This window comes from Ambystoma mexicanum, chromosome 4q (genome assembly GCF_040938575.1).
Source record: "Ambystoma mexicanum isolate Mex_15411 chromosome 4q, UKY_AmexF1_1, whole genome shotgun sequence".
NCBI lineage: Eukaryota > Metazoa > Chordata > Amphibia > Caudata > Ambystomatidae > Ambystoma > Ambystoma mexicanum.
In genome coordinates, this window is record NC_090928.1 from 506,355,810 (window position 1) to 506,374,052 (window position 18,243).

Below are 18,243 nucleotides of genomic sequence, written 5' to 3' on the forward strand. Positions count from 1 at the left end.
TTGCGGGGGGGTTCCACATAACCAGCCTAATGTAAGGATGCCTATCAGAACAATAGCAAAAATCTCCCGTCAAATTCAAGACAACTCAAAAATGGATGCAGTACCGACAAATTCCACAAGGCGGCGCTAGCGGTCTAAACTCTGACAGGAGAACTGGCTGACAAAGGGACCTGAGTCAATTGGACTTCAAAGCCTGTGGGTTAATTAAAAAATCTTAGCCACCTGCTGTTCCCAGAGGCCAAGAGGCTGAGAACTCTTAACACCCCAGAGACTCACAACAGGAGGCAGGATATCACATGCCATGCCCCTTCTGAGTGAGAGGGAGGGGGTTTCCCCTTCAGCCTGGAGGAGAGAGACAATAGCCCCTTTCAGTTGAATGGGGTATGTTAATTTTGAGTGTTTCCTGTCAACAGCCCTCTGCCAGCAAGGAGAGACATGTGATCACTGACCCACCCAGACTTCTGGAGGCGGACCCAAACACTTTGGGGAGTTGAATTGCAACAAATATATATTTTATAGAAACAGTGATAACTTATTGTAACCAAATGACAGGAATGGACAACTTTCAGAGTCTTAGTTTGAAAAATGCCCTCACGATTTGAGTCCAAACTCCAATTTGTACCATGTTCTGGGGCAAAACCCCGCTAATTATGAATATTGTAGACACTGTATTTAAGCTAGAGACATGGAAAGTTACTGGGATATATGTGGAAGGGAAATGTACCTTTGCATAATTTTTGATGAAAATCCCATATTGCAAAACCCACTAAAATCGAAAATAAGTTGCCATTTTTGAATGCAAGCTCCTAGAAACGCCAGAGGCGGAACAGAGACTACCTTAAGCAAGGTGTAATATGTACATGTAATGTCAACCACTTGTGTACCTGGGAAATATGCATTTGGATCAGAAATAGATTTGTGTGTAAAGATGACAGGGGAGTTGTTCTTTCTGGAGGCCATAAAAATGACATCACTCTGACACACTATCCCTTCCCAAATTAGGGACCAAAGAATCTATTGACCTATCAAATCAAGAGAGGGGCAAGCTTAGTAATGCTATGCACACACCCACTTCCAAAACACATAAAAAGAGACTGCTGGGACAGGTAGAGAGATTCATTTTCCATTTCTGCGGAGCATTTTGACGGCTGACATCCCATCCAGACAGAGACCAGAACCAGGGACCCATAGACTACAGAACTTTGAACCTAGAAGGCCCACTGCAAGCAAAAGTATTCTCAGCAGGCCTTCAGGATCCAGCAAACCTAACCAAACTATTCAACAGCCGGGAGAGCTGTTTGAATTCTTTGCCAAGAACTTTTGCCGGAACCGCAGACCAGACCCAGACCGCTGTGAGCAGAACCAGAGATCCGGATCGCTGTGAGCAGAACCGGTACCTGATTGACCCGCCGAGCAGAGAGAACCGCCGCTGGACGTGTTGACCAGATCCGTGACGAGGCCCATTCATTTCAAAATAAGGAGTGAGTATCCGCCAGAACTGTGCAGAACCCAATCTCTTAGTTAAAATAATCTAATCCAAACTATTTTAACCTAATTAGAACAGACTCCTAGAAATCGTGTCATCTGTCATTTTTAAAGCTGCACAACTGTCACCTGTCAATTCTGCAGCTGCAAGCTGTCACCTGTCCTTTTGAGTTTACTTTAAATCCGAAAAACTACCTTCACAAAATCGTCCGTATCTCTGGAACCGTTTGTCCTACTCCTTATACTTTTAACGCAATCGCGATTTACGCACTCGCAAAATTTACCGCGATTTGCGATTTGGCCTGATTTCGTCATCTGTAAAAAGATAGCCGCTTTTGCCTGAACTGCTAAAATTCGTTTGCAACCTAATAACCATCCCTGAACCATTGTTAGGGCTGACCTGAACTGATTTAAAGTCTCTACCACTCACCCTGAACCTCCTATAGGGAATTAAAAGCAATTTTAGCATTTTTCACTTCCTTGCCACCACATTACTAAGCACTCTTGCTCGTGTTTTAAAAAGCATACCTGTTGTCTAAGCTTGCTGGGGGGGGGAACTGAATTCCGTATTGTATTTGATTGTATTCTTGAAGACTGTGTGTGTTACTTCCATCTCCTTGCATTGCATATAGGGGGGGGTGAATTGCCACTAGGGGAAAAGTGAACATATTATCTCTTGTGAAACCATATCAGTTTATTTTCTGTACTGCATTTATTCCACCTTGCATTTCCTTGAAACCATAAAGCATTTCAGCTACCTCATCCTCTATACTACTTCTAAGTAACCAAATCAGTTTACCAGTAGAACATTATCCATTGTTGATCACTGTCATATTTTAAGTGTGATATCCAATATTAATTTATTATAAAAGTGTGATAGATATATATTGTTATATTTCTCAAATAAACCTTTTAAATTTGCAAAACAGACCTACTTCTTGGCTCAGTGTGGTCAGGGGGATTCTAAGAGAGGGGTGTTATATAAGGGTTGTCATCCAGAGTACATGAACTGCACCTAAAAATATATCAATAAGGGTTTCCCTCAGCATCCCAGACTAGGCATTGACTTAGCTGTAGTGTTCAAGTGAAGCCGCTTAACAGTGGACAGTTTGCAGCGTTGCTCAAGACATCTGGCAGATTGGCTAGATAGATATTAACTGCAGGGGCAGGCAGCACGCAACCCTGCTTTACTCCACTGCTAGTGCTGATCTGTGATGTGACGGCCCCCTTGTGTCCAGTCTCATCTTGACAACCAAGCAGTTCTTATTTCGTCCATAATTTCTCTCTGTCTACCATATTGAAAGCTGTTTGAAAGTCGACCAGTGCAGCGCAGAGGCCAGGGTTTCCCTTTTTGTTGCTCACAGTATTAGTCTGTCAACCAGCCTCAGATTCTGTGCCACTTGTTTTCTTTTCATGAGCCTTTTCTGTTTCCAAGTAAGGAATATAGTTGAAGATTCATAGGATACTTCCCCTGCATTAAACACATTGTTAGATTCAGCCATATCCTCCGGGCGTCGTCAGTTGCTACAGCCTGTTGACTAGCGTTAGTTTCAACCTCTGCTATTAATGTGTTTAGATCTTCGTCCTCCATGTACTGTGGTTGCTTATTTATCACCGTGTGGGTGACTTCTTCTAGGATTCTTCTGCTTATTTTTAGCAGTACCTTCATTGCAAACTGTATTAATTTTAACATAGCCTGCAACTCTATACGAGCAACGCTAATGGCAACAGATACACAAGATTCATTATTCTCAGATGTTTCTACACATTGGTTAGGTGGTGCTGACAATCTTTGTGTATTCATTTGCAGATCTTTCGTGGGCTCTCCCTGTGCAGACAATGTCCTTTCTTTGGGTCCTGAAGATATGCCTTCAGGACTCTTGATTATATAATTCCCCATCGTCTTCTGGAGGGAAAAGCACAATTCTAGCAGTAAGTTGTGGTCAATTGCTGCAAAGGTTGCTTCATTTGTGTCCCTAACATTATTTACCTCCTGGTCCATTCTTAGTGCTTCCCCTGCCTCTGCTACAGCAACTGTCTCCTTCGCTGAAGCAATCATTTCAAGGGTAAAGAAAGCTGTCATTTTGTTATTACCGCTCTTTTCATGGCCTGTTAGCTTTTGGCCAGAGAGCTAGTTGGCTGCCTATTAATTCCAGCCTCCAAATCTGGTGGTTTTATCTGTATTTCCAGCTAACACACTTTTGTTTTTAGAATACAGGGCCTTATGGTGGAGGTTATAGCTACTCGGTCCCTGTCTCACATTACCAGGCATCTTATCGACAGACAGAATTGCTCTAATTCAACACTTGTTTTTTACATAGAGCAAATTTCCCATATCGGATGATAGGTGCCGCAGTAGCATGAAAGTTGCACAAAAGATGTCAAAAATAAAGGGTGCTTAAATGTCAGTATTTACTGAATATTCATTGATTTTTGTCCACATGTAGTTACCCCAAAAAGGCAGAATTCTATGTGTACTTATTTGGAAGACTTCTGATGGTACAGCCATGTCCAGCCACAACGCCTCAACAATGCCCCTACAGCCTCCAGACACTAAGGCAGTAGGCACACTCCCAGCTACACTCTCTCCAGGTGGTGTGAGTTCAAAGGCCTCAAGCACCACACCAATCTCCAAATGTAGAGAAGGCCCGCCGAGGACGCAGGAAAGCCACTTTATCCCCACAATGGCGGGGTGCTGGTTGCACTCCCTGCTGCAAACTGGGTCAGGAAGCTTACCTTGGGTAACCAGTGACAGCGCAGCACAGCCGCACTGCTGACGGGACAGCACGCGGTCTGGAGAATTCAGAATATGCCAAGTTAGCCGATTCTCACTTCACCCACCGCAGCACCTTCTCTCAGCAGCCGACAAAAGCAATTCTCTCTTTCCTCTGAGCCGAGCTGCCGTTGTTACGCGAACAGAACATTAGAGGAAAGAACGTTAGTTCAAGCCGTGCTGCTCACATCCCACGTCTCATCTTGCAGCTGCCTCTGACACGTCTTTTTATAGCCACACAGATGCCTCCTCCATCCTGCAGGAAACTCCTGAAGCCAGAGTGATTGTTGCCATTTTAATAACACATTTCTGTTTTCTTTACCCAATAATGCCAGCATTGCCACTTAAAAAAATAAATATGCTGCCTGTGTCTAATCATGCCAACATTGCCGCTGTTAGACAACACATTCATGCTGGTTTTGCCTCTATATGCCAACATTGCCACTGTAAGAATACACCCTGGATGACCAAGCCCAATGGTACCAGCATTGCAACTGCAAAACACACTCATGTTGGCTGTGCCTATTCATGCCAAAATTGCAACTTTAAAAAGAAATATTCATTTTGGTTCTGCCAATAGATGCCAGCACTGTCCGGGGCCATAACTCATTATAGGGCATCATTATGAGTTTGGTGGTATCTGGGTGGTAAATCCACCCAGATACCACCAAACTGTATTACCGTTACTGCCTCTTGGTCTGGTGGTATTACCACCAGATTACAAGTGATGACGTTTGTAAATCCCCATTCCATGGAGTCCCATTGGACTGCATGAGGGGATTTTGCTGGTTATTACCGCTCTTAGCTGGGGGTAAATCAGGTGCCCCACCAGCAAACTTGTAGTTGGCCGTTGTGATAACGTGCCCATAAACCTTATTAACGGCATGTTGTTACCGCTCCAGCCAACTTGTAATGAGGCCCATTTCTTGCAGCGACTGTCCAAAATATGGCAGGGTTGCGATTACAAGTATTATGTTCACAAATTACTGGGCCCCTGATTTCCAGTTGCCTCCCTTTAATGCTCTGTCAATTCCACACAATCATAAGCCTGTGCGTCCTCTCTTTGCACATACAGACACTTCATTCACATGCGTGCAAAGACACATTCATAAATGCATATTCATGTGCACACCTACAAACACAGAAAGTGTTTTATTGTCCTTATTTACCAAGTTCCCCCGCGTGCTTGCAGCTTCATGACTCCTTGACCCAACAGCTTGACAAGGGGACATCTTCAGACATGAAGTAAGGAAAGTTGTTAATCAACACTTTTTCCAGAACCCTTCTTCCTGTGTGTGCATCGACATTCTAAATTCGATGCAGGGCCACAGCTTCATCCTTGAACATTCACAGATGTGCTCCCTTCAAAGTACCTCAGCCATCATGCACAATGGGTCCTGCAAGGGTGGAGTAGCTAAATGTGCTTAGCCGTACGTTGCTTATTGGGCATGAACTGGCTCGGGTACTGAATGCAATGGGGAAAGTTAACAATGGACAAGTAGCATTCCCACGGCTGCACACAGCAGCTGAGCAAGTGCTCAACTTTCAATGAGCCTTCTCTCCTCTAACTCCTGCATAATTGCCTGCTGGGCACCACCTTGTCAGCATTATGGGTGTGCCCCCCCTGCCTAAAGGAGTAATAACATTAAGTTGCCCCCGTAGCAGAGATAGGAACCCTGCTATTCATTTACAGTAGAGGACTCCAATGTTCAAATTATGACAAGGAGGATGAGCTAAAATGAGGCATTTACAAGTACCTGCCAAGTGCATCACCAAATGATGGGCACCATGCTGGTACTAAACAGGCAAAAATACGGTTTCACTATTGCAAATTGAGGCCATAACAGCACGTTGCTTGGAGCAGAGTCTTACACCAGCTCTGGACATATCCTATACAAGCATGGGTTCTTTCTTTGACTAGCGACCCCTATCACCACACCTACCTTTTTAGAAAAGTAAAAATGATTTCGCACAAGTGAAGTCAGCTTGAGATCTAGGATATCGATAGTTCATGAAGAAACTTCCTTTGAATGCATCTTGATTATTATTATTCATGATCAATATTACATTTTCTGCCAGTAATGTACATTTGATGTGTTTCTACGCATTTCGTTTATTCATCATGATTATTATTTCTGATCAGTTTGTTCATCACCATTGTGCTTTTCAATAATAACTACTTTTTATATTCAAACAGAGTATAATAATAATAATTGCATTTACATAAAGCACCACACGCTGCGTATTAAAACTTGTATGGTGCTCATTTATCAACCTCGAAATGAGGAAAGGCTGAGGCTGGCCCTGCCGGGAATCGAACCCATCGGTGGGCTCTACACAGATGTCAAAGCGAGGGTTCTACCCGCTGGGCTATCGGATCGGCTGAATATTTTTATTCCTGTTAGGGGTGCACAGGGAGTTTTACATGTGATTTTGCTTGCCCGAGCGGGGTACGCGTATTCCGAGGGGTGTGCGGGGAGTTTTACAAGCAATTTCGCTGGTGCAAGTGTGGTACGCGTAATCCGAGGGGTGCGCGGGGAGATTTACATGCAATTTCGCTGGCACAAGCGGGGTACCCGTATTCCGAGGGGTGCGCAGGGAGTTTTGCACGCGATTTCGCTGGCGCGAGCAGGGTACACGTATTTTGGGGGTGCGCGGGGAGATTTACACGCGATTGGGCAGTGTGGGCCCTCCCGGGTGTGGCCCTACCCCCCTCCCCATGGCCCACAGGCAGCCCATCACCCCTGGTCATGCCCGCAGGCAGCCCAACACCCCTGGGTATGCCCTGCAGGCAGCCCATCACTCCTGGTCATTTCCGCAGGCAGACATCTCCCCTCCCCATGCCCCGCAGGCAGCCCATCACCCCTGGGCATGCCCTGCAGGCAGCCCCCCCCTGGCCCTCAGGCAGCCCATCACCCCTGGTCATGCCCCGCAGGCAGCTCTCCCCACTCCCCATGGACCGCAGGCAGCCCATCACCCCTTGTCATGCCCCGCAGGCAGCCCATCACCCCTGGAAATGCCCAGCAGGCAGCCCATAACCCCTGGGCATGCCCTGCAGGCAGCCCATCTCCCCTGGTCATGCCCCACAGGCAGCCCATCACCCCTTGGGAATGCCCGCAGGCAGCCCCTCCTCCCTATGGCCCGCAGGCAGCCCATCACCCCTGGTCATGACCCGCAGGCAGCCCATCACCCCTGCGCAGGCCCCGCAGGCAGCCCATCACCCCCGGTCATGCCCCGCACTCAGCCCTCCCCCCTCCCCAATGTACCGCAGGCAGCCCATCAACCCTGGTCATGCCCTGCAGGCAGGCCTTCACCCCTGGGCATGCCCCACAGGCAGCCCTTCACACCTGGGCATGCCTTGCAGGCAGGCCACATGACACCATGCACTTGGGAGCCCCCAGACTCATGTCCCCCCACCCACCACCCATTGACGGGCACCTGCCAGCAGGCCCCGACTTATGCCACCCCCCCACACGCCATTGACGGGCATCTGCCAGCAGGCCCGACTCATGCCCCCACCCAACCCCCATTGACAGGCATCTGCCAGCAGGCCCAGACTCATGTCCCCCCCACCCACCCCCCATTGATGGGCACCTGCCAGCAGGCCCCGACACATGGCCCACCAAACACAATGTCATAACAAAACAGTCCCATGGCCCCAATGCCAAACCAAATCCCCCCCCGAGTACAAGCACGCAACCATACACTGCACCCACTCCCAAATTACCCATGCCATGAGAGTCTGAAAAGAACCAGCATGGGCATGAATAAATATCCAACAGAGCCACACAGTGGCAACACATGACTGAGGCAATGCTCATAGAGACACACACAAAACCAATGAGAGTACACAACACCAATAATGAAGATATATGAAATGTGTTAAAAAACAAAAACAAATGACATTATGAAAATCACACATTCAAATGAAGAAATAATGAAAGCAATACCAAAAATAAAGTAAAATCCAATGAAAAACAAAAATCCACTACTTAAAAACTTAAAAGTGGTCCATCGCCAAAGTCCATATAAAGTCAATAAAAAACAAAAGCACAAAAAACCATTGCTCCATGGGATGATGAAATAATGAAAATATGTACAAGTCTGGTACTATTTACACTGAAAGTCAGAAGGGTCCATGATCCCAAAACAAAAGGTCACCTACCAAAAAACCTATCAAATATACAACTATATAAAAAGAAGTGGTGCAAAGTCTGTGAACTCCAAATAAAAATATAAAGCAAATGAAACCTAAGCCTAAATAACTATATACAAAGATGGCGGGCTAGTCCAACGGCTCACTTTTTGATGTTCTGGGCCAGGGCATCATCGAACTCCACGTTGATGTTCCAGAGGCGGGCCTCTTCCCTGGCCTCAAGGTCTCGCACGGATGCAGCCATGCCCTCCTCCAACTCCCTGCGAGTTTCCTCGAAGGCACTCACCCCGCCTCAATGCCCTGTGCATGGAGTACTCCACCCTGACCATTGTGAGCCGTGCCCTCTCCGCCCGCCGCTGCTCTGCACCTATCTGCTGGCCCAACCGCTGCTACACGGAAGACACTCCCAATCCAGGGTCCCCTGCCCGCCAGCCAATGCCTGCCACGATGATGTTGATGGCCCGAAGCCCCATGCCTCCTACGCCGAGCCTGCCACCACCGCTTTTCTGCTGCCTGCCGCTGCCACCAAGACTCCCTACGGGTAGATGGCAACACCCGGGGCCGTCGTGCAGGTGCCCTGCTTGAATGTGCCTGCACTTCGTCCGTTGCCAGGGGTCCAGTTGCTGGGGTGACCACCTGTGCTGGAGCTCCGACTCCCGACTGTGGCAGGGATGGGGTCTCCACCAGCCTGGCTGCGTTGGTTGGGGCAAGTCCACAGTGGGCCCTTGTGGCATCTGGGGCAGAAGACAGAACGGAGAACAACTGGCATGTAGTGTGCACAGAGGAGGAGAGGGCCGCAAGACAGAGCGACACATGGAGGAAACCCCCGACCACAAGACCTCTCAAATGGGCCACGTTAGCACACGTCTCTTCGTGATGACGTGCGTGGTACCCCCAGGAAGCATGCACGTCATCATGAATTACACGTGTGTGCAATGCGAAACCAATGAGGACGGACTTGATCCTGTCACGGGTCCCCACGTCTGCAGGTAGAGGAGTGCCAGATGACGTGGACCTCCACCCTACCTGTGGACGTGACTGGGACGGGGCATCCCTGCTAGTGCATGGTGGTACAGTCACAGTGTCAGGGACAGTGACATGCACAGGCCCCTCTGCGATGACCTGTGCTGCCTCCTGCCCCTGGACTGCACCACTTGCACCAGTGGTACAACCCCACCAGGCCCCTTGTGCAGCTTAGATGCGGCCTCTTCCTCCTCCGTACACACCACCAACCTGGATGGCTCTGCACCGTCTTCCGCCATTGCAAACCCCTGTGGGGGCTCACCCACCCCTTCTGCTGCAGCCGTAGTGGCGGACGCGGCACCAGTCCCCTCGCTCCCGGATGATGGAATTTCCTGGGAGGGTGACTGGGCCTTGCGTTGCGGGCCGGTGGAGGCATCCCTGCCGCTTTCCTCCACAGCGCCATCTCTGCCCTCTTCTTCACTCGCCGCTATGTAAAGGGAGACATAGAACACAAGCATCAGGGTAATGAAAAATAGTCCCCTAGACACAAAGCAATAGAACATGAGTGGCACTGTCAAAAATCACTTCCATCATGTCCCTCCACAACACATGGGTCAGTGCAGGCAACACACATGCATAAACAGGCATGGCACATGCAACAAACATTTACATCCATGTCCAAGGCACTGTAGAAACATCCAATGGTGGGTTGAAACTCACATGCATCATGGGACATGCTGATCACATGCACACACATCATCAGAGGGTCATGCATCTGGCCCTGTATACCCCCAGACACAGTGGATACAAGGATGACTAGGCTGTATCAGTGAATGAACACATCGTCACGGACATGTGTCATGCATCCATGGCGTTCACCAGTCACTCACACACTACTCAGACACACGGACATGTACACCATGCATGTCCATGACAGCAGCACCCATCTCTCACACCTCAAACATGTCCAGGTACATACACAGGCATGCACACAAATGTGCATACTGCATGCTGCTCCGCATGATGCATTGTAACACATACAACATCCATGTGGGTCACGCCTGACTGGACTCACATGCAGCACCATCATGTCCCTGCACACACACATCCATACATGACCCATGTCACACATACAGCCAAGTAGCTAACTACCACCACACTGCAACATGCACTGTTTTACATGGGAATGCATGTGCACTTACCGCTCGACTCCCGATGGGCCTACATCCTGAGGATCTGGTGCTGAAGCACTGGGTGAATGTGCTCCAGGACCCTCATCTGCTGGATGCTAAGCTGGCCCCGGCGCCCCACTGCATCCGCTGCGTCTAAGAACCGCTGGGCCTTCTTGAGGGTCCTGGACTTGTAGTCCTCCCAGCGCTTCTGGACGTGTTTGATGTCGCGGGGTGCCACCCCCTCCGCGTTGATGGCACCCACTATGTCCGTCCAGATCCTCCTCCATCCTTCATTGTCGGCGCGTGATGATGAGAAGAGGCCATTATAATGCCCCAGGACTTGCTCCACTAGGATCCCAACTTCATTGGAAGTGAAGCTGGCAGCCCTCTGCCTCTTTGCTGGGGGTTTGCCACGGGTGCCAGATGGTGTTGGTTCGGACATGGCAACCCCTGAGGCAGGTGTGGGTGGGCAACTGGGTCCTAGGGCTTGGCTGTGGAGTGATGGAACACCAGTCAGGAGTCTTCTGTTCCAAACAGGGGTGGTCACAGCAACTGGACCCCTGCAGATGGCTGATGTGCAGGCACTAAATGGCAGGGCACTGTGGGCAGCAGGCAGGCAGACAGGTAGAGAGCAGCAGATGGCTTGTAGGAGGCACAAAGGGGGTCTGGGGGGCAGGTAAATGGACTTCTGGGCAGGAGCGTGGTCTTCCGTGTGTTGTCCGCGTGGCCAGCTTGATGCAGAGTGAATAGGCACGTGAAAAAACAGCACATCAGCCTGTAATACGAGCAAAGAACCTTAGCTCGTAAGCGCGTTTATGACGTAACACGCGTTGGCATTTCCCTCGGCATGGGTGCATAGTGAGTCAACACGTGAAAAAACAGCACGTCCACCTGTGAATGCATGTAATTCGAGGAAAGGGCCTTAGTGCGTATGCACTCCAATGATGTGGGCGTTGACTTGCACGCAGGCGTTGCCTTCAGCACAGGTTAAAGGTGAGCGTGGGCCAGCAGTCCACTGTACGTGCTGTTTGTGGAGACCGACGCATGTGTTTACTCTTCTGGAATCACAGGCGATTACTTCACAGCGTTTGAAGTTCGTACCTCTTCTTTTGGCGGGCTGTTGCCTATGCGCACAAGCGCGTGTGTTTTTCTTTTTCTTTTCCACGAAAGGCAGGCGGTGAGTCGCGCATGCTATTTATCCCACTGTGGTTCCCCCTGTGCATCGTGTACCATTTTCGAGGTCATAGTAGCCCGGGTGTTCCATACGTACGTGTTTTTTGTGTCCCTGGGTGCCACACCATACTGCTTTCTGTTAAATCCATGCACGTGGGCTATCGGGGTCGCGTGCACATTTTTCTTTTGTAAATTGACTATTTCTTGGTTTTATTTTTTGTCACTTTTTGAATTTTCATATTTGTATTTATTTTTTATTTTTGGGGGGCCTAAGCGTTGCATGACCCATCATTTTTCCCCAGGGGTAACAGAGAGCCTTGCAGGAGCACTGGGGTACCTATTCCATCCAGTACCCTGCCCCATTCTACTTAATTGCCCAGGACAATTGTTGAGTGCACCTCCCATCGGCTATTTACCATCTGTGCCATGGTTGGGAGGCCACCAAAGGCTAAGGGCGGCAAATTTGGGTGTCCTCCGAGGGCTGAGTGTGGTCAGGCACGTGGGTGCAGAGACCAGGGAGGACAGGGAGTCCAGGGTGGCTACAGAGGGGGAAGAGGCAGGGGTGCCACACTGGGGTGGGATGCCCAGCCACATACTGGTACAGCCATGCCACCACCCCATGTGGCTCTTGGTGATGCAGTTGTTGCATCACAACCTGGGCCCATATGACCCAACAGCAACTTACATCTGCTGTCACGGGCCCACCGGTGTTGGTAGCTGCAGGTGCAGCTGTGGGCACCACCACCCGGGCTCTGGGGCGGGCAATGCATGTTGCATGCCGAGGACTCCCAGGACGATTTCCATCTTGTCCAGAGGTGCAGGTTACGTGGGTCCAGTGTGGCTGTGACTGGGGCACACGTATCTGGGACAGTTATGACATCTGCTGCCCCAAGCAGCCGGGTGGTGGTAACTGCATGTGCAGATGCAGCCAACACCAACCCGGCAGTGAGTCTGACCCAAGCCAGACCTTCTGTCCTCATGCCAACACCCACTGCCTTGGTCCAGACAACCAGCACCACTGCCCCCACTTATCAGGGCCACATTGGCCACTCAGGTCAGTAGCACCGGCCAAAAGGAGGAAGCATGCTCCTGCGCAAGAGGCTGGGACCCCAGACATGGCTCAGGCCTCCGGCACGTCAAGGAAGAAGCCTTTCGGCAAGCAGGAACTGGACTTCCTTGTGGACTACTTGTCGGCACACCAACGCGATATGCTTGTGGGCCCACAGTGCCATACAACGCATCACCAGTGTTGGGTCCACTGGCAGCATGCTGCAGATGGTGAGATGGTGTGACAGCCATGGAATTCCAGGTGCGCATGGCTCAGGACTGCTACAAGCATTGGAATGACCTCCGACACAGTACAAAACAAAAGCGTGCCTCCAATTATTCCATGTCTCTGGTGACTGGTGGTGGGCCACCACCAGAGGAGGATAAACTCACTCAGCATGAGGACATCTCTGCAGAGTTCATCCCGGAAGAACAAATCGTGGAGTGGAAGAGAGGATGGATTATGATGCATCGTCTGGTGAGTATTGATGCGTGTTCCTCAATGACATGTGTGTTTGGCATGTGTGACCCTCCTAGCTACAACTTGGCTCCTTCCTTTCTTCAGTCTCCCTCTCTACCTGTGGTGTTCACCAGGGGTCTGACTTCTCGGCCTGACTTTAAAAACAGCACCTGGCAGCTCTCGCCTACTGCATTTTCATTTTCTGCTACGACTTTCAGTGCTATACTGATAACACTCAACTCATTTCCAGGCTGCCCTTGGCCACCTCTTCTCCCTCCCTTATTTCTGATAGCCTCATTGATATTTGCAATTGGAGTACTGCCAACAACCTCTGTCTCAATGCCAGCAAGACTGACATCCTCCTCATCGGTACACCTTCGCCATCCTTTCCCCTCACTCTCTGGCCAGCCCCCCTTTGCCCTCCTTCTACCTCCAGCTGCAAGGCCAACAACCTCTAGATCACCTTTGACTCCAGACATTCCTTTTCCACACATATTTCTGACGTATCTTGAGATATTTTAACTTCTTGCTTAACCTCCTCAGGGTTACTGTGCCTTTCCTATCGTTCACCTACATGCTCACAGTCTCTCAAGCTCTGGTTGTCTCAAGGTTGGAGTACTGTGACAGGCTCTTTCAATATTTGACCTGCCTCCACACTCCGCCCCCTACCACTAATCCAGTACAGGACTGTGAGACTTGTCCTTGGCCTCAAGCCCTGGGTTCCTATCTTTCAAGCTCTGAAATCCCTTAATTGGCTACCGGTGGATGCAAGGATTATACTTCAGACCCTCTGCATTGTGCACAAGAATTTTTGAGGCCTGGGTCCAAAATACCTTCAACTATCCCTCTGCCAATGCCTCCCATCTTGAGTCCTTTGCTCCACTACCTCACACTCATTCCGGGTCAGTCGTTAATTGAATAAATAAGCTGGGGGCAGATCTGTGTCTACGGCTGGGAGCTCCCTTGGAACAGCCAACCGGCCACATTGAAACTTGAGGAGAAACATCTCTGCTTCTAGAATCACCTCAAGACCTTCCTATTTGCTCCTGCATTAGCCCCTCTTCTCCCCAGCTGAAAAGTTTCCTTTGTTGGCACTGTGCACCTGCACACACTCTGTCCTTCGGGCCCATGTACCTGCTCAACCTGCCTCCCTGCTGCACTGCCTCCAGGCCTCCCATTGCAATGGGTCCTGTACGTGTACCCATACAGTCACCCACTCTTCTTCTGCACTCATCAGATTTGCTCTATCCAAATTATCTTGTACTTGCCAATTGCTGGCTGCAATACCACCTTTTGCATGCCTATTCTATCATTGGATTTCTTTTTCGTTCTTTGGTCTCCTCTGTTTGACATGTACCACTTCTCCCCCTTCCAGGGTCTTCAACCCTTTATCCCTTCTCCGTGCACTTGCGTGTTCTCAATATCACTGTGCCCAGTATGATAGTTGTTTTGATTTCATTTTCTGCCTTGTTCCCCTCCCTTTGCTTGTTTGCGCTCTGAGCAACTTGTGTACGAGTGCAATCTTGATGAGATGTCATAACATGTCATATACATCCTTTGTCCTTGGTGCAGTGTGTCTCACTCTGACTGTGCTGACGGCAGTGGCTCCCCATGCACATGTGTGCACATTCATGTTCCATATGTATTCCATGTATGCCCCTAGTTGTCCTTGATCACCCGCTCATTGTAGTATGACTCCAGGATGATCCAAGTGTCATGTTATTTGGACAGCCATTTAATGCTCACTGTGGGTCTGTGTGTCATCACGCACAACTTTAGGCTGTCCAGATCTGTGTCATGCACATGGCTCCCCCTGTTACAGGCCCCCTGCCTCTTTTCAACTGGTGTTGTGTCTTCTGCATGCATGGGTGTATTATTGATGGTTCCTCATCTCTCTTCCATCATGTCCACTTCTCATCGGCTGTAGTGACATTTGACTGATGAGATGCAATAGACGCATGCCAGCACTGTCTGCCAATGCACAGTTCTTTGGGGAACCTTTCATTGCCATGAAATGCCTCCTTGCTATTGCCCAGAGGGTGGGTGTTTCACGGTATCCATGCTACATGGTGCATACGATTTGCACATGATGGCTGCAATTGCCCTTACACTGCCGTCATGTATGGAGATTGACATCACTACGTACGTGTTGATGTTGGAAGTTGAGGGGCTACACATGCACTGCTCTGCACACACCCACTCCTGTGCCAAGTTCAGACCTTCAACATGCTAACACAATGCTGCTGTGTGATGGTGACCTGACATGTATGCACCCATGTCCCTCCTTTCACTGTATAGAAAGGCACTAGCGTAGGTGCCTCCTGTGACACATGTACTCTGCATAGTTGATGGTAGTTGAGTGCTGCACATGAACATGCATGTTACATGTGTCATGGTGTGTTTGGTTTGATTTCCAACTGTGGCTATTTGTGTGTTCCCCCATGCTTAATGCTACATACCATCTCTTTGTTGCCATCTCTCATTTCTGCTTTGGATATGTGCCTGCTAGAGGTTGTGTGTGATGCAGGTGATGTGCAACATGCAATACATGTGTTGCCTTCACATTTTACACACATCCTTTCTGCTTTTGGGATACCCTTGCATTGCAATGCTAATGGATGCATGTTGGGGTTTGAGTTGCCTGTGACATGGCTGCTTCATTAGTTGGCTGTCAATGTTGTAATCTGTATGTGTGTGGTATGTGCTACTGACATGCATGTTAATGTTTATTTTGTTTATGTTGCAGGTGATGACGCACTGGCGGCAGAGGATGACGATGTCATCCCAGACAGGGTGGTCAGTTCACATCAACAACCAGGCACCAGTGATGGCCGTGGGGTGGCAGCCCATGAGAACCCACTGGTGCTCCAGGCCATTGTGTCCAGAGCTGACTCTGAGTCAGGCTCTGATGTATCCTGTGACCACTATGTTGAGCCGGATCTGCATCATGGTGTGCCGTCGCCGGTAAGTGATCCTGTGTTGGATGATCTTCTGTCTGCGACACCTGCAGTAGGGGGCCAGGCAAGGTTGGAATGTCCACCTGTGGTGGTTACGGGTGCACAGTCAGACTCAACACCATTTGGCCATGTTCCTGGGGCATCAGGTCGACAGAGGGAAGCAGTCCTGCAGCCGCGGGCGGCACCAAACCAGCAAGGACCAAGGCTCCTTGGGCCCAGCAGGTGTGGTGCCCGGCAACGCAGTGGCCATGTGCCACTGGGGTCAACTGAGTGGGAGCATGCCATGATTGCCATAGCAAAGCAACAGGGGGAGCAGTTGAGATGATTGCTCAAGGTATGGAAAGTGTGGCCCATTCCATCCTCCCCTCTGTAGGGCAAGTGGAGCTCCAGCAGCGGGCTACACAATCCATGTGCCACTCACTCAGGCTGGGCAAGGCGGTGTCTGACAGGGTGCGCCAGGCTGAAATGGTGGCTCTGTGTCAAGCACTTGATGCTCAAGCGGAGGCACACCGTGAGGCCCTGAGGGTGGAACACCAATCTCTCCAATCTGCTCTGCGTGCGCTCTGGATGAACGAGAGTAGGTAGTAGGTGGGCAGAAGACAGGATGGTGCAGCTTGAAAGAACCATCTCAGCTCAACTCCATGCAAGCCAGGAGTCGCACCGTTTGTCATGTGAGGCCATGCAGGTTCTGTCTTACACATCAGTCCTTGCAGGAGGAAGCACGTGTGACACATGAGGTAATGCATGCTGACCTACGTGCCACTGCCATGCAGGACCTGGCTTACCAGACCTGCATGCTAGCTGCCTTTGAGGGGCAAGGCGCGGCTAGGCGCGGTGAGGCAACTTAGCCATGTCCACCTTCGGATTTCCATCCAGAGGGTGACGATAACAACCTATCTCCCACGTAGGTCGGGCCATGCAGGCGCTGAGCCCAGTGAGTTTTTTTTAATCTCAACACATCTACACATGTGGGTGTTGAGGTGCACCCTGTACCTCCCCCCTCCTGGGTGCCCACCCACCGGGTCATATATGGCCATTTTTGATTTTTTTGTTTGTTTTTCCTGCAAAAAGTTTTTTTTTTGCAAATATTTTTTTTTTCCTAAAACTTTTTATTTTTGTAAGTATTTTGGGATTTTTATTTTTTTTCTGGCAAATTTGCTTTAAATATTTTTTTTCTGTTTTTAAAAAAAAATGTAATTAATGTTTTTCTTTTTTTTTACAAAATATACTTATTTTTTAAATTAACTGTTTTTTTTCTTGCTAATAACGATTGTATTAATTTTTTCTGCTGATTTTTTATTTATTGCATTTTGATTTGTCTATTGTGCATTCATGTGACAGTGTGGTGCTTTGTGGCATTTGACGGCATCCACTGTGTATTCCAGCTGGGCCCATTCAGGCTTGTCTTGTGTATGTGTTTTGCTTGGAGTCCTGACACATATGCTACTACTGCTTCCCCTTTCCATGGGCTCGCAAGGATGGCTTGGTGTAACAGCTTTTCACATAGGGGCATTGGGCTTCTGTCAAGTCTGTGGCCAGCGTGAAGTCCTACTTGTGTTTACACCCCTAGTGGGTATTACGGATGGCTTCTCCAATGCATGTCTGCACTTCACTTTGGTCAATATTCTGTTGACTGTGCATTTCATCATGTTGCTTATGATATGTTTTATGTATTGACTATCTATGTTCATGCACTTCCTGCTGTAGGTGGTACCATGCACCCTTTGGCTGTGTAACACACACTGATGATGGGAGGGGTCAATGTGCTGACAATGTTGAATTGGGACACTTGCCCCACAGTGATTTTGATAGTCCACATGAAGGCTGCACGCTGAGTTATCTATGTCACCACGCATTTCCATGACCCACCATTCCTTGCTTGCCCTGCTTTGGCCATCTTGCAGCCCTGCCTGGTGTTTTGATGTGCCATTTGAAGTATGGCCACATTGCTTTTGACTTGACTGTCATGTTTGTGTCCTGGACCTGCCACCCCCTCCCATTGGTTGCACTTGGCTCTTGTGACAATCCAGCCAACCAGGAGGCTGGAGCCTGCCACG